Source organism: Meles meles, chromosome 5, assembly GCF_922984935.1.
Source record: "Meles meles chromosome 5, mMelMel3.1 paternal haplotype, whole genome shotgun sequence".
Taxonomy (NCBI): Eukaryota; Metazoa; Chordata; class Mammalia; order Carnivora; family Mustelidae; genus Meles; species Meles meles.
Window position 1 is genome coordinate 115,109,476 of NC_060070.1, and position 15,798 is coordinate 115,125,273.

General features: G+C 39.3%; 1 pseudogene; it reads left to right on the forward strand.

Annotated features, from left to right (window-relative positions):
• The first annotated feature begins 233 nt into the window (after positions 1-233).
• On the forward strand, positions 234-15,570 carry LOC123942195 (annotated as a pseudogene).
• Positions 15,571-15,798: the final 228 nt, after the last annotated feature.

Consider the following 15,798-nt stretch of genomic DNA (forward strand, 5'->3'; position numbering starts at 1 on the left):
ATTTTCCATGTAAAATAGTTATGAAATCTGCAGGAAAAAAAGAAAAAGAAAAGGAGGAAGGAAGAAAAAGCACATTCACTCCAGTGTTTTGAATAGTACGTGGCCCTCAGTAAATATTTGTGGAAAAAATGAAAGGACAAGTATCTGAGTCTCACTCCATTGCTGGTTAGCACTGCAGAGTCAAGGGAGGAGGGTAGGGAACATGCTGTGTGTGGGACAGGGATAAGTGCCGCATGAGGGCTCACAGATACAAAGTAAGGGATCAGGTGAAGGTGAGAGGCGAAGTGAAGCATACAGTTAGTGTAATGGTCAGAGTGTTTGTTGTTCTATAACCTGGTTGTAATAAAATGATCTTTTCTTTATTTTGACATTTTTATGTGGTTGTGAGTTTTCTGTCACATCAAAACCATTATGCCAACTCAGCCATGTCTAAATGTCCTGCTTCCCATTTTGAGCCTATTTTACTGAGCTCTACTCGTCACTCAGAGGTGAGGAGAGAGGCCCCAGTGTGAGGTTATATATAGATATCCTCCACACTGTGGAGGGAACACATTTGGAAAAAAGAAGTACATGAGTCATCCCCCTGCTGCAGTCCCTGCATTGTGGAACATAAAGAGAAGGTCCATTCAAGGATATATTGGAATCAAAAGCAGTTTCCAGCAACATAACTTGACCAATCTTTATGTCATCCAAGCCCCTAGAGAACAAACAGGGGAATAGGCTGGATCTTAAGGAATCAGCTAGACAGGATGATTCTGGTTGAGTCACTGTGGCCTCTGCCTCAGCCCTGTTATCATCTTAGGCTCTGCACGCAACAGGAGCAGTGGAACTTAAATTTCTAAAGTGCTTCGTGGAAAGGAAGTAAGGACCACTCTTTGGATCACTTATTCATTCCCAAGACCCACCCCCAAGAGCAGAACTCTTCAGTAACTACTGACTGAACTATTTTATCATATTAAAGGAAACAAAGTAGAGTGTATGAGAACATTTTAATGTGCAAGTCTCACCCAACAAAGTTGTGAGTCACTGTAAACTCAAGTTACAACGTACTCTGTAGCTCAACATAAATGCATTCCATAGATTGACACTTGCTCTTAATTTGTTTTTTTAAAGATTTTATTTATTTATTTGACACAGAGAGAGATCACAAGTAGGCAGAGCAGCAAGCAGAGAGGGAGAAGCAGGCTCCCTGCTGAGCAGAGAGCCCAATGCAAGGCTTGATCCCAGGACCCTGAGATCATGACCAGAGCGGAAGGCAGATGCTTAACCCACTTAGCCACCCAGGTGCCCCTTGCTCTTAATTTATTAGCCAAAGACTAAATAGAACTTTTATGCAATCTCCTGCATAGGTGGGGAAACCAGTTCCAGCAGGTTCAAATGACTCCTACTTAGACTGGTTTCTAGGAACTGGAAATCGGTATAATCACTCTGAGGAAGCTGGGCCAAGACTAAACTAATCCGAATTAAAGACCAGGCAAGACAGACAGGGAGGGAAGTTACACCACAAATCCTCCTGTCTGTTGGTTTTATTGCTGTAACATTAGCATTAAAAAGGGTCATAGCCGTTTCTTTAATTTCTGTGTCCTTGAAGAGGATTAGCCATGAAAACAGTTTATTCATCCTTGTGATTCATAGATTATTTGAACTGGGAAGAAAAGCATTTATGTTTGTTTAGTGCCTTGAGCATGGGATTTTCCTTACATTAGCTCATTTTATCCCCACATTGATGGTTTGAGATACATTTTATCTTTTTACACATAAGGAAATTATAGATGGGAGGTAAATAACTTGGCCAAGTCATCAGCTTTAAGTGGGAGAGTTAGTACTGAAGCTCAGGAAAGCCGTATAATGAGTAAGAAGTGTAGTCACCTAAGTCTGTGTGGCCTTTGTTAATCTGCTTAACCTTCCTGTGCCTCAGTTAAACTTTAAAACTTAGTTTTAAATCAGGAATAATAATCATACCTCTTCCTATCGTTGTTATAAGTTAAGAATTTACAGCATAGTTTTGCACATAACCGTTTTCATTTATTATTGGTGGAATTATAAATTGGTATTTTCTCTATGGGAAGCAACTTGGTAATTGCTTAAATGGGAAGTCTAATACATTATCATTATTATTATTGTTAAAAATTTATAGTATAATTGAGAAATACATGGACATACTTAAATTTTTAAATTCTTAAATGTGCATCTTCTCTCTCCCAGCAATTCTAATTTAAGAATTTATCCTTCAGGTATATTCACACACATGCATGAAACTATTTATACAAGGTGTTCATTTTGGCACCACTAGGAATAGTGAAGTCTAAGAAAGCAGAAACATCCTTTAGGAACAGATTAAATTAAGATATTAAGATATATCAAATGTACTGTATGACCTCCAAGATATATTGCAAATTGAAAAAAAAGGTGGCATATTATTTGTACAATTCTGCCCTTTGGATTTGAAAGTTTATGTATAAAACAAATATCAATACTTATATGTACCTTAAGTATTTTTTCAGTTATATACAAGGAACTGTTTACCACTGTTAGCCTTTAGAGAAGGAGGCTGAAGAGATAATTTCTTATGCAAACATTTTTTTTAATACAAAGAAACCAATTTTTAAAAATACTACAATACTGCATTATTGAACTAAGGAGAATTGTTAGGTACTCATAAATAGTTGGATTGAGATAATCCCCCAATCCTGGTAAGCAGGAACCTTTTAGTAAAATGTAGGATCTGTAAGAACCAGGCTGTCCATGCAGAGATCCAAAACATACCTCCAAGTATCAAAGAAAGACAGATTTCACTACACTTTTGTCAGCTCAATTAGAATTTAAAAGAAGCATCTAGAACACATTTCTGTATTTCTTTCACATTTTATGACTCTCGTCTCTAAATTCTACCATTTCTTTAGCCTCATCTCTGTATTAGTCAGCTCAGGCTGCTGTAACAAAAATACCATGACTGGATAGCTTAACCAACAGGAATTTATTTCTCACAGCTCTGGAGGCTAGCAAGTCCCAGACTAAGGTGCTGGCTGACAGTTTCCTGAATTCCCTAGGGAGAGTCCTTTTTTTCCCCCTCCCCTTACAGATGGCTGCCTTCTCGTTATAGTCACATGGGGAGGGGCTGGAGGAAGCACGTTCTCTTAGGTCTCTTCTTTTATAATGGGCACTAATCCCAAAAAGGGGCCATACCGTCATGACGTCATCTAAACCTGATTACCTATCAAGAGCCACATCTCCAAATACCATCACATTGGGAGTTAGGGCTTTATGATATGAATTTTAGGGGGACACGATTCAGTTGATAGCATTTTATTTGAGCTAAAAAATTTTTTTTTAAAAATTTTATTCATTTATTTGACAGAGACAGTGAGAGAGGGAGCACAAGTAGGGGGAGGAGGAGAGGGAAAAACGGCTTCCCACCAAGCAGGGAGCCTGGTGCAGGGCACAATCCTAGGACCTGGGATCATGACCTGAGCTGAAAGCAGACACTTAAAGACTGAGCCACCCAGGTGCCCCAGTTTGAGCTAAAATATTAAGCTTAAGTTTTATAATAGGATATTAACTGTATCAGCAGCTTGTTGTTCTCTAAGAGTCAAGAAATTTCCTTCATTGGCCATACAGAATACCTGTAATCCAGGTCAATTGCCTACAGCATCACAATCTTAAAACATTCTGTTTAAACGGTGCATATTGAAAGTCTGGCAGTGGGTAGTTAAGAAAGATTGTCTTGGGTTATACATCTATTCATTACTGTACATACTCCAAATTCTCCTCATGTTTTTTTTCCTTAGAAAGGCCTTCCCTAACACTAGATGGAAACAAAAAAGGGTATCCTCCACCACTTTAACTCTTGATAGGTGCTAAGAAGAAAATTAACACTGCTATCACAATTTGTAACTATTGTATTTTTATATCTTTTTTACTTTACTTTCTGACTCCTCTACAAAAATGTAAGCTCCATGAAGGCGGGGACTACGACTATTTTGTTCACAAATGTGTCCCCAAACCTAGTACAAACACTTGCTAAATATGAACCATGTTCTTGGATCAAGTTAGATCATGAGGCTACACATCTAGACAATAATATCTTTGTCACTGCTTTTATAGAACTGTCTCTTAGTTGTCGGCCATGGATTTTTATCTTAGGTTACTCTCAAAATTAACCATGCAAATTTAATGCATATAGTAATTGTGAAACCAATACTGATGTTGTTATTGATTTCTTAGTCCCTCTATTATCACATAGGGCTAGGTCCCTCCCAGGAATATCTTATCCCCCAAATATTTGTAGGTAATTATTTTAAATTATAAATGATAAAATACTGATTAAATATAATTAAGTTTCCATCTTCACTGCAGCTAGGAGAGAAAACTCCAGGTTTGATGCTCAAACATAGCTACTCTTACAGTTGACTCTTACTGTTGGCATATGCTTCCCACTCCCACTTTTGGTTCTATTTAAGGAGTCTTATTGTAAATATCGCCCCTTCTGTCTCTCTCTTTTTAAAAAAAAAAAGATTTTATCTATTTATTTAAGAGAGTGAGTGAATGAGACAACACAGAGCAGGGGGAGGAGCACAGGAAGAGGGAGAAGCAGACTCCCCGCTGAGCAGAGAACCCGGTGAGGGGCTCCATGCCAGGACCCTGGGATCATTGGCTGATCTGAAGGCAGACACTCAACCAACTGAGCCACCCAGGCACCCCTCCCTCCTCTTTTTGAATAATTCATCTCAAATACTGTCTATATTTAGTAAAAAGTACGTACATTAAGTTGATGACAATAAATTATATTGTTTTTGTGTTATTTTCCCATTTCACTGGGTCTTTACTGCAAAGATTTGAGTCCATGACATATTTTGGTTTTTGGCTTAATACTAGCAGCATCTGGTTTCTCTGTGTCCTTTCTCTCTTCCATTTGCTCCTGTTCCCTCCCACCAAAGACATCTTTCTTTCCTATAATACCACTGTTGCTGCCACCTCTTTGATCATGAACTGCCCCATAAGATCTGACAGTGTACCATCCACACTTGCTTCCTCAGGATGTGCCTAGCTTTGCTTCCTCTTTGTCCTATGTATAGCTTGGCTATAAATATATTCTTGGCGTCATCTTCTCTACTTTACAATATCTCTAATGCTCCTGTAACACAAACTATTACCCATATAAAATCCATGTCCTTGTTTCTTTTTTCTTTTTTTTTTATTTAAAGATTTTATTTATTTATTTGACAGAGAGAGATCACAAGTAGTCAGAGAGGCAGGCAGAGAGAGAGAGGATGAAGCAGGCTCCCCACGGAGCAGAGAGCCTGATGCGGGGCTCGATCCCAGGACCCTGAGATCATGACCTGAGCCGAAGGCAGTGGCTTAATCCACTGAGCCACCCAGGTGCCCCCCTTGTTTCTTCTTTAATCATCCCTGAAATCCATTTATTGGTAAAAATCCTTTTAAACCTTAGGAATAATACTCATCGATCACTATCCAAATTTTCTATACTTATAGATTATAATTATAGTGCCTTATTTAATATTAGTTGTATTGATAAATAACCCTATATAACTATAAATAAAGCATTAGAAGTATTCCCTTAGACCTCTCTTGTCCCAACCAAAAATTGTGTATTGTAGTATATATGAAATATATAGCACACATACACATATACATTTTCCCCCAAAGTCCTTTTAGAATGATGAAACATAATATATTTACCAAAAGATGAAATTAGGATGATGAGAGACAATTAGAAACTGGAAAGACTCAGCATTAATTTGGCAACTGATAGGGTGCCTGGGTGGCTCAGTGGGTCAAGCCTCTGCTTTTGGCTCTGGTCATGATCTCAGGGTCCTGGGATCAAGCCCCACATCACACTCTCTGCTCAACTCGGAGCCTGCTTCCCTCTCTCTGCCTGTCTCTCTGCTTACTTGTGATCTCTCTCTGTCAAATAAATAAATAAAACCTTAAAAAAAAATTTGGCAACTGATTAACTACTTTTCTGTTGAGTAGAAGATAAGAATCCGAGTCTGAGAAGAACTAAGTCTCAATCTTCGACATTAAGTTTCCTTAAACGTGCAGGTATTAAAAAGAATTATAATTGAGCATAGTGTTCCAAATTTATTATTTAGTACATAACGTAGCAGGTACTAAATTGAAGAATGAAACTAAAGAAGATATCATAGGAAAATAAAGTGGAATCTTGTAAAATTAAAGACCCTGTTTTTCATATAAATTGTATAGTAGAAGTTGCTTAACTAGGAGTGTGGAAGAAAATTGCAAAGTCTCTTTATTTTAGACATGGTTGTATTCACTGCCTGGTAATAAATCAGTCTGGGAATCTTTTACATAAAGGGATGTCACTATAAATTAGCTTTTACATTTTATCTTAAGTAGTATCATCATAAAATATTTAATCAAGACACTAAAGCTGTCAAAGTAGGTGGATAATTTGAGTCCTTGTGTGTGAAAGAGATCTGATTCTTTCATGATGGGATTTCTCTTTGTTATATAAATTTTGATCTGTGAGTTTACCAGAACTTGCCACAGTAATAACAATAGATAACTTATTTACAAATTATAACAGATGTTTGGCAATCAGAGAGCTATTTAAATACTTCAGTTAGTAACTAACCAGAACGGACTAAATTTAAAGAAAATAACACCAAAATGCTTTCTTATTTTGTTCTGAAACAAAGAAGATATTCTTACCATGCAGATGGTTTTTTTCTATTCTTTCTTTTTTATTTGGGCTATCTTTCCACATATTTCTCAATTATTTCACAGATTTGAACAACAATGATAATAATGATAATGATAATTTGACTTTCCATACAAGATAAAAACTGATCTTTTCCACACTCTTATTTGGCAGGAGACTGGGAAAGAGATAAACTGAAGCCTAGAAGGGTCCCTGAGTGTCCCTTTGCCCTTGCTTCTTAAACTTTAGAGGGCAGCAAGAGCCCATCTTTTGCCTCTTCCTAGTAGACTTAGAGGATCCTTGCTTCCCTTTTCACTGGCTCTTTGACCCACAGGCTGCACCAGTAAACTACTCCCTGCCCCAGGGTCTTCTTGACTTCTTTGGCTGGTTTAGCTCCGCATTTCTGACTTTGATCTTTGACTTTACTCTCCGTAGTCTGCCTTACTGCAACCAAAGAGGTCATGCAAATCACTTCCTGCCACCTGCCCCAGTTTCTTAAGCCTATTTCTGCCAGGCCAGCTCTGACCAGCCTCCTACCATGAGAGGAGGACCAGATATCCTGCCTGGAGCAACGAAGTCCAGATGCTAATACAAATAAAAACACTTTTAGAATATGCCATTCAAAATGTTGAAAATGAAAACTATCACAAATTCTTAACTATTTTCAGTCATCAGCAGTCTGGCTACATTGATCAAACAAATATTGTGATGGTAGATCTGTGAATTTCTCTTCCTTTTTAAAGCCGAAGTAATAGGGGCACATGGGTGGCTCAGTAGGTTAAAGCCTCTGCCTTCCGCTCAGGTCATGATCCCGGGGTCTTTGGTGGCTCAGTAGGTTAAAGCCTCTGCCTTCCGCTCAGGTCATGATCCCGGGGTCTTTGGTGGCTCAGTAGGTTAAAGCCTCTGCCTTCTGCTCAGGTCATGATCCCGGGGTCCTTGGATTGAGCCCTGCATCGGGCTTTCTGCTCAGCAGGGAGCCTGCTTCCTCCTCTCTCTCTCTCTCTGCCTGCCTCTCTGCCTACTTTTGATCTGTCTGTCAAATAAATAAATAAATAAATCTTAAAAAAAAAAGGAATTAAAAAAAAAAAGCTGAAGTAATAAATTCCCCAGCTATAGACTTCAAACAACATCTGTTGACTTAATTAGAGAAGAAATGCTTCAAAGATGAATTCTTTTCCTGAACTTGGTTGTCTTTTCAACAGATGATACATGTGCAACAATAGGTAGGGAGCAGATGTGGGATAGTCTGAGTCCTAGCTTGCATTTGGCAAAACTCTGACTACAGAGTGAAACCATTAAAGGTGTTGTCAGTGAGACTGATGATGTTACACATTTTGAAATTGTCCTTGACAAATTATATAAAATGCACGATTCTTCTACAAAGACACATCATGAATTGTAGCAAAATGTAACACATAATACACCATTTTTCAGGGGCAAGAATTTTATTAGTTCACTGAGGCACCTTCAGATTGAGTTAAAACAGATTCTGAAATAATCCTACTAGACTAGGTCGCTGTAAATAGTTCAGAATCAAAGGGAAAAAGAAGCATGAACAAACGGAGAAGGGGCTGTTTAAATAACACATGACCCTCTCCTAGTATAGCACTCCCCTTTCTATATTGGAGTGGGGAAGGTGGGCCATGCAGAAGTGGGTCCCAAGAGTTGTGAGATCATGGATGATAAACCTGAATCCAGAGTGCCAATCCAATGTTTTGATCTGAGCCTCTTAAGCAGGAGTGACTTGCCTTGTCCTATGAAGAAACCAGAGGCATATCTTCCTAGATGGATTGGGTCAAGTTTCATCTCCCTGCCCCCAGTGGTTGATAACTTAAAATATCATTTTGGATTAAAAGAGAAATAGATATGATACATAATTTTAAATTCCCATACACTCTTAAGATGAAGAATAAGAATTCAAAGAAATCTTGTACTTGCATTGATTGATCACCCCTCCAACTAATGGCATGTATTTACTTGCCATTGACTTAAGGATACTTATATTGACATGCTGACAAAGAACAGAAAGATAGCAAAAGATTGTATATCTACGTATAGGGTCAGAATGGACAGGAAAGGCAGAGCCTTAGGAAGCTTGGAGCAACTCCAGAGACCAAAGCTGAAATCCATGCAAGACTTAATAAATAAACTAGTTCTCTTATTTCCTACCCGCCTCCTTCCCACGGACTAAAGCAGAAAGTCTTTGAGTCTCAGGGATCAGAGAGACTTTTTAGGGCCATTAAATCCAATCTTCTTATTACATAAAAATTCCACAAGAGTCTTAAGAAGTAGTTTTCAAGTGTCTTCTGGAATACTTTGAAAGACAAAGAACTCATTACTATGTAAGGAAGCTCTTTCTACCTTCCAAGAATGTGAATTGTTTAGAAAGTACAGGGTTGTTATGAACACTGTTTCTAAAGTCAGATAGTGAGAAGGAAAATTGGCCTTAGGAATCTATTTATCCTGGCTTCTCATTCAGAGCTTTTTTCCACAAAACTTTAGTAGAAATACTTGATTATGAATTGATCTAAAGGAAACTGACTTGGCAGCTGTAAGGGAAGTCCTAATTTAAGCCAGAGGGACAAGAACAAATGACATCATAGGAAGTTATGAAACCTAATTCAGTAGAGAGACAGGCAGAGTTGCTGACCACAACCTAAGACAACTTATTCTTCACTAAATAAGTCTTATGACCCACCAGTGGACTATTTCCCCTTTTCCCCCTCATTTCCCCTCCTAGATTCTAGAGTTTACAGATGGCCCAGATACACAGATATACACCATTACCTCAGAGGGGAAATATTTTAACGCTATTATCCTATTTTTAAATCAACAAAATTAAAGAATCTACAATAAATCACAAGTGATTTTAGCATTCTACAAAAAATTCTACAAAAATATCTATGAAAAACCCTACAAAAACAAAAATTTCCGTGGTTCTATAATTACCTCAAATTCTAGAGAGTCACCTGCATATCACTTTCCCAAAAAAAACACAGAACATTATTTTGAAGGGACAAAAACACTGCACTTATAAATTAAGCAATGGATTCTTCTCTCTTATCAAAGGCAGAACTTCTGTAGAGATTTTATTTGTACTTTATACATAGTATCCACCACTTTATGTTATCATCATCATTCCCTTTTAATGCCATATTAGCTGAATATCTATACCAAGATAGGATATGTATGAAAGCCAACCAATTTTGGGGATTCACAGACTGACATTTAGCTCGGGCTTGCCAGCCACAAAAGCAAAGTCTTATAGTGGAATGTGCCTGGTCTACTAATGTGCATAGAGTTCTCAGTCTAAAGTCTTCCTATTAGAGAGACCACTGAGGAATATAATAGCAGATGTTCTAGTGATCCAAACCTTCTTAAAGCATGACTCGACATCCCAAGATAAGGAGACATGTGAGAAATACCATCAGTATTAAAGAGAATAAGCAAGGCCGACATACAGAAGACTGACTTGAGGAACTAATAATAATCTGAGCTATAAACTATTTTGAATTTATGTATAATAAATTCAAGCACTGTAATAACCTTATGAGGCAGATACTTTATTGATCCCATTTTGTGGAAGAAGAAATGAAGGCACAGTGCATTCACAGGCCTAGCCTCACAAGCAGGGAACAGTCTGCTCATTCTATAGCGCCCCCTGCATGAATTCCTTGGGCCCACCTGGCTAGAATAGCTTCAGCAATTCTAAGCGTGGGGGGGGGGGGGGGGGGCGGGATTCAGAGTGGAATTCAACCTTCCTCAGCTTCAAAACAAAAAGCAGGAAGCTACTTGAACTGAGAAGCCAAAGATCATGCTTAAAGCAGAAAACTTTCAAGATCAAATTATTAGCAGAAAAAGATAAACACAGTCTTTTCTACAACAACAAAAAAAAACCCCAAAAAACATAAAACACAATACTTCATTACTGAGCATAGTGTAGCGGAAGAATTGGAAAATAAATTATTGGCAAGAAAGGAGGAAGTGCAAAAATCCAGCAACAACTGGCCAAAATACGTAATGATGCAGAGACTCCAGCATTAGCTAAAGGAAGTTACACCTAATTTTATTTAAAGTCTCAGAGAAATGGAAGCAGTTGAAAATGCCATGAACACGTTTAAATAAGAGAAGTTGTTATATGAAGAGCTTGTTAAAAAAGAGAAAATAATTAATGAATTGAGTGCCATATCCAGAAAAACCAACACCTGGGCTTTGGATCACTCAAAAACACAGAATTTTCATGGCAACGTCAAGCAAATTTCCTATGGACAAAGTATCATCACACGTTCTTCCAAGAGAACTATAGATTCTGAAAAATTCTTTCAGCAAACAGAAAGATGACAAGTGCACTGGACTATGACAGTTTCTAGAACTTTGTAACAGTGAGGAACAAACATAAAGAGAAGCCTACATTTATGGGAGAAATTCTAGAACACTACCCTGGAAGAACACAAGATAAAGTGCAACAACATGAAAAATACTAGAAAAATTTCTGACTCTAGGAGAAAGGAAAAAAAAAAGTCTATTAAGAATTGGAAAACCAGGGGCGCCTGGGTGGCTCAGTGGGTTAAGCCTCTCTCTGCCTTCAGCTCAGGTCATGATCTCAGGGTCCTGGGATCGAGTCCCACATTGGGCTCTCTGCTCAGCAGTGAGCTTGCTTCCCCCCTCTCTCTGCCTGTCTCTCTACCTACTTGTGATCTCTCTCTCTCTGTCAATAAATAAATAAAATCTTAAAAAAAAAAAAAAAGAATTGGAAAACCCGGGGCATCTGGGTGGCTCAGTTAAACACATGCTTTCGGCTCAGGTTATGATCCCAGAGTCCTGGGATCTAGCCCCACATGGGCTCCCTGCTCAGCAGGAAGCCTGCTTCTCCCTCTCCCACTCCTCCTGCTTGCGTTCCCTCTCTCACTGCTTCTCTCTCTTCTGTCAAATAAATAAAATCTTAAAAAATAAAAAAGGAATCGGAAAACTAGAAACAACAAAAATTTGGGGATTTTCAAGTTAAAGACAGGATATACTTGTGCTTCTTCATAATAAACAAGGTAATGAAAGTAAAAAGAGGAACAAAGAAGAAAATTGCCAATTGAAGTTTGCAAAAAAACCCAGAAAAGCATATAAATATCAATGAAGTATTCCTTATATTTAAAAAAGTTAAAAGAAAGAGAAAACCGTAGCAGAAGGAGCACGGGTGCTAGTCTAAAGTAAAGTTACTATTAGAAAGTTATGCCCAGGAGAAATAAGCATCGGAAGAACTTTTGAGGCTTAAAAGGGCAAAGGCAGAAACCATAAAAAACAGTGGTGATGAAATTTCCAGGTATTAAGAAAGAGATTTACATAACCTTGGATCAATAATTCTAGATAGGCAAAGGAAGAGAAGAAGGCAGAAAACCAAGAAGACCAAAAAATTAAGACTGAAAATGTTGCAGAACTAGAACTAGATCCTGACTTAAAAAAAAAAAAAAAAAACAAAAAAACAACCCAGTGGCACTCGGAGACCTTGGAGGAACGGAGGTTTATTTCACACTGGTGGGCCCAGAAGAGAGTAATCTCTCAAGGTCTGAGCCCCAAACACAAACAAAGGGGATAGTTTATACACTTTTTTTTTCTTTTTTTTTTTTAATATTTATTTTTATTTGTTTATTTACAGCATAACAGTGTTCATTGTTTTGGCATCACACCCAGTACTCCATGCAGTATGTGCCCTCCCTATTACCCACCACCTGGTTCCTCAACCTCCTACCCCCCCCACCCCCCTGCCGCCCCTTCATAACCCTCTGGTTGTTTTTCAGAGTCCATAGTCTCTCATGGTTCATCTCCCCTTCCAGTTTCCCTCAACTCCCTCTCCTCTCCATCTCCCCATGTCCTCCATGTTATTTGTTATGCTCCACAAATAAGTGAGACCATATGATACTTGACTCTGTCTGCTTGACTTATTTCGCTCAGCATAATTTCTTCCAGTCCCGTCCATGTTGCTACAAAAGTTGGGTATTCGTCCTTTCTGATGGAGGCATAATACTCCATTGTGTATATGGACCACATCTTCCTTATCCATTCATCCGTTGAAGGGCATCTTGGTTCTTTCCACAGTTTGGCGACCATAGCCATTGCTGCAATAAACATTGGGGTACAAATGGCCCTTCTTTTCACTACATCTGTATCTTTGGGGTAAATACCCAGCAGTGCAATTGCAGGGTGACCCTCAACTCTATGGTCAAATAATCTTCGACAAAACAGGAAAAAATATTCAATGGAAAAAAGACAGTCTCTTCAATAAATGGTGCTGGGAAAACTGGACAGCGATATGTAGAAGAATGAAACTCGACCATTCTCTTACACCGTACACAAAGATAAACTCGAAATGGATAAAAGACCTCAACGTGAGACAGGAATCTATCAGAATCCTAGAGGAGAACATAGGCAGTAACCTCTTCGATATCAGCCACAGCAACTTCTTTCAAGATAAGTCTCCAAAGGCCAAGGAAACAAAAGCAAAAATGAACTTTTGGGACTTCATCAAGATCAAAAGCTTCTGCACAGCAAAGGAAACAGTCAACAAAACAAAGAGGCAACCCACGGAATGGGAGAAGATATTTGCAAATGACAGTACAGACAAAAGGTTGATATCCAGGATCTATAAAGAACTTCTCAAACTCAACACACACAAAACAGATAATCATATCAAAAAATGGGCAGAAGATATGAACAGACACTTCTCCAATGAAGACATACAAATGGCTATCAGACACATGAAAAAATGTTCATCATCACTAGCCATCAGGGAGATTCAAATTAAAACAACATTGAGATACCACCTAACACCAGTTAGAATGGCCAAAATTAGCAAGACAGGAAACAACGTGTGTTGGAGAGGATGTGGAGAAAGGGGAACCCTCTTACACTGTTGGTGGGAATGCAAGTTAGTGCAGCCACTTTGGAGAACAGTGTGGAGATTCCTGAAGAAATTAAAAATAGTTTATACACTTTTACTTCCTTATCTTTGCTACTCTTGCGGCTGTGATAGGTGGGGCTAGGGGAAAGCCTGAAATGGCCCTGGGGCCAGGACTGGGATTCCCGATTGGTCAGCCACCTCAGAATACAGATTTTACTTATCAAAAACATGCTAGGAGAGATACCTCTAAGCTTTCCAAAATTATCAACATTTGGAAAGAATGGATCGAAGATATAGGACCACATTCTGGGCCATTTCTGCATATTCCCCACTGGGCTCTTCCAATTTAGAGACAAGGACAATAGAGAACATGAGATAATGAACTTGGTATACAGTTGATGAGAATGTTAACAAATTCAATTATTCTGAGAAATATGGTGACAAAACATCTTTAAATAACACTAACCTCATCAGTTAATTATTAATTGTATTGTATGTGAGTTGACAGGTATGAGGTTGCATACTGACATTGCTGTGAATAGTTTCTATTTATATTAAAGAAATATGTAGTTGATATGTTGGTCTATGGTGTAAAAGCTATTGAAATAAATTTACAGTACAAACATTACTTCATTTAATGCACAGCAAATTGAGAAGATTTTTTGTTTCTTCATGGAATAACAAAAGTAACTGGAACAGTCTGAGTGGTATTTTTTTAAACCAAAAATCTGTAACTTTTAGAACCTTGGAGGTAAGTTGGCTTGAGTAAATGTAAAATTTTCTTTTAAGAGTTATAAGTTCATACTGCTAAGTTTAACAAACTGATAGTGTGATAATCGCTGCATTTTTTGTATGGTAAGCATTTTGTATTTGTTTGAAGCAAAGGGGAAAAAGGGAAAGGAAAAGAAAATGAGAAAGAAACGAAACTAAAATACAAAGTTCCCAAAGGGCATGATATCGTTACACAGCTGCATTCAACCCCAGGCTGTCTGGTTCTAGAGTCCATCCTCTCAACTACGCAGACCACCACAGGTAGCAGAAAATTTTAAATAGCTAATATTCTATCTAAATATCTAAGGGATACAGAGAAAGTGTTACAACCTTAAAGCAAGAACAGGATCCTCTGAGGGAGGGATAAACAGAAACCCAGAAATAGCTCCTGGACATAGAAAATGTGAATAAGTTGAGGGGCGTCTGGGTGGCTCAGCGGGTTAAAGCCTCTGCCTTCGCTGGGGTCATGATCTTGGGATCTTGGGATCAAGCCCCACACTGGGGAACCTGCTTCCCCCTCTTTCTCTCTGCCTGCTTCTCTACCTACTTGTGATCTCTGTCAAATAAATAAATAAATAAAATCTTAAAAAAAAAAAAAAAGGAAAGACAATCTGAATAAGTTGAATAAAACAATAAAAGGACCAGAAAACACTTTCTCGGAGCCACCACAATAGTAGTTCCAGGGGACTCGGTTTATGGAGGCCCCCAGATCTGCAGTGACTGAATCTAGCAGTCGCTGGAGCGGTTCCCATGGTTATGGGGTCAGGATGCTGCTGCTGATGCTCCTGCTACAAAGGGGTCTGTGGTGACAGCTACGTGTGGTCCCTCGGGCCACCAAGGGACACCACCTAACAGCACCTTGCCTGCGGCGCCTGCAGCATCTTTTGCCTCCTACTCTGGGGACTCCTTGTCGTTGCTGAGGATCTTGTTGGCACCAGTCACTACACAACCTGCAATTACGGAGGAGTTACCCCGTGGAATGATCCTTGACCGAAAGGAGACGGGACCGGACAATACACTCTTGCCCCTCGGAGGGACTGTGTGGAGAGGCGTAGCTTTCCGCGTCCCTTCTGAAGCGACGCCGCAGGACCCAGCACCCAGCTTTTCACGAAGCTGTGGCCATCTCCCTAACGCTCTTTCCTCTCCTGCTTCATACCCATTTTCTTTCTCTGCTGGTTCTCTGGCACTGCACTCCCCAGGAGTGTCTTACCCACGTGTTGTCTTCTAGGAGGTCCAGTTCATGACAATAGTCTTCGAGAAGGGTCGAATCAGCGCTGAGGCGTTACCGCCAGGACCAAGCTTCCCAGAGGAAGCCTCTTCTCGCAGGATCTCGGCTGTTTTGAGGCTGGCCCAGGAGCCCCCCGGGATGAGAAACACCCGAGTGCCCCGGTACCACAGTCACCTGGGCTCCTTTGTAAGCGATCTGGCTCACGCCACCTGTCCTCCAAACCCCAGT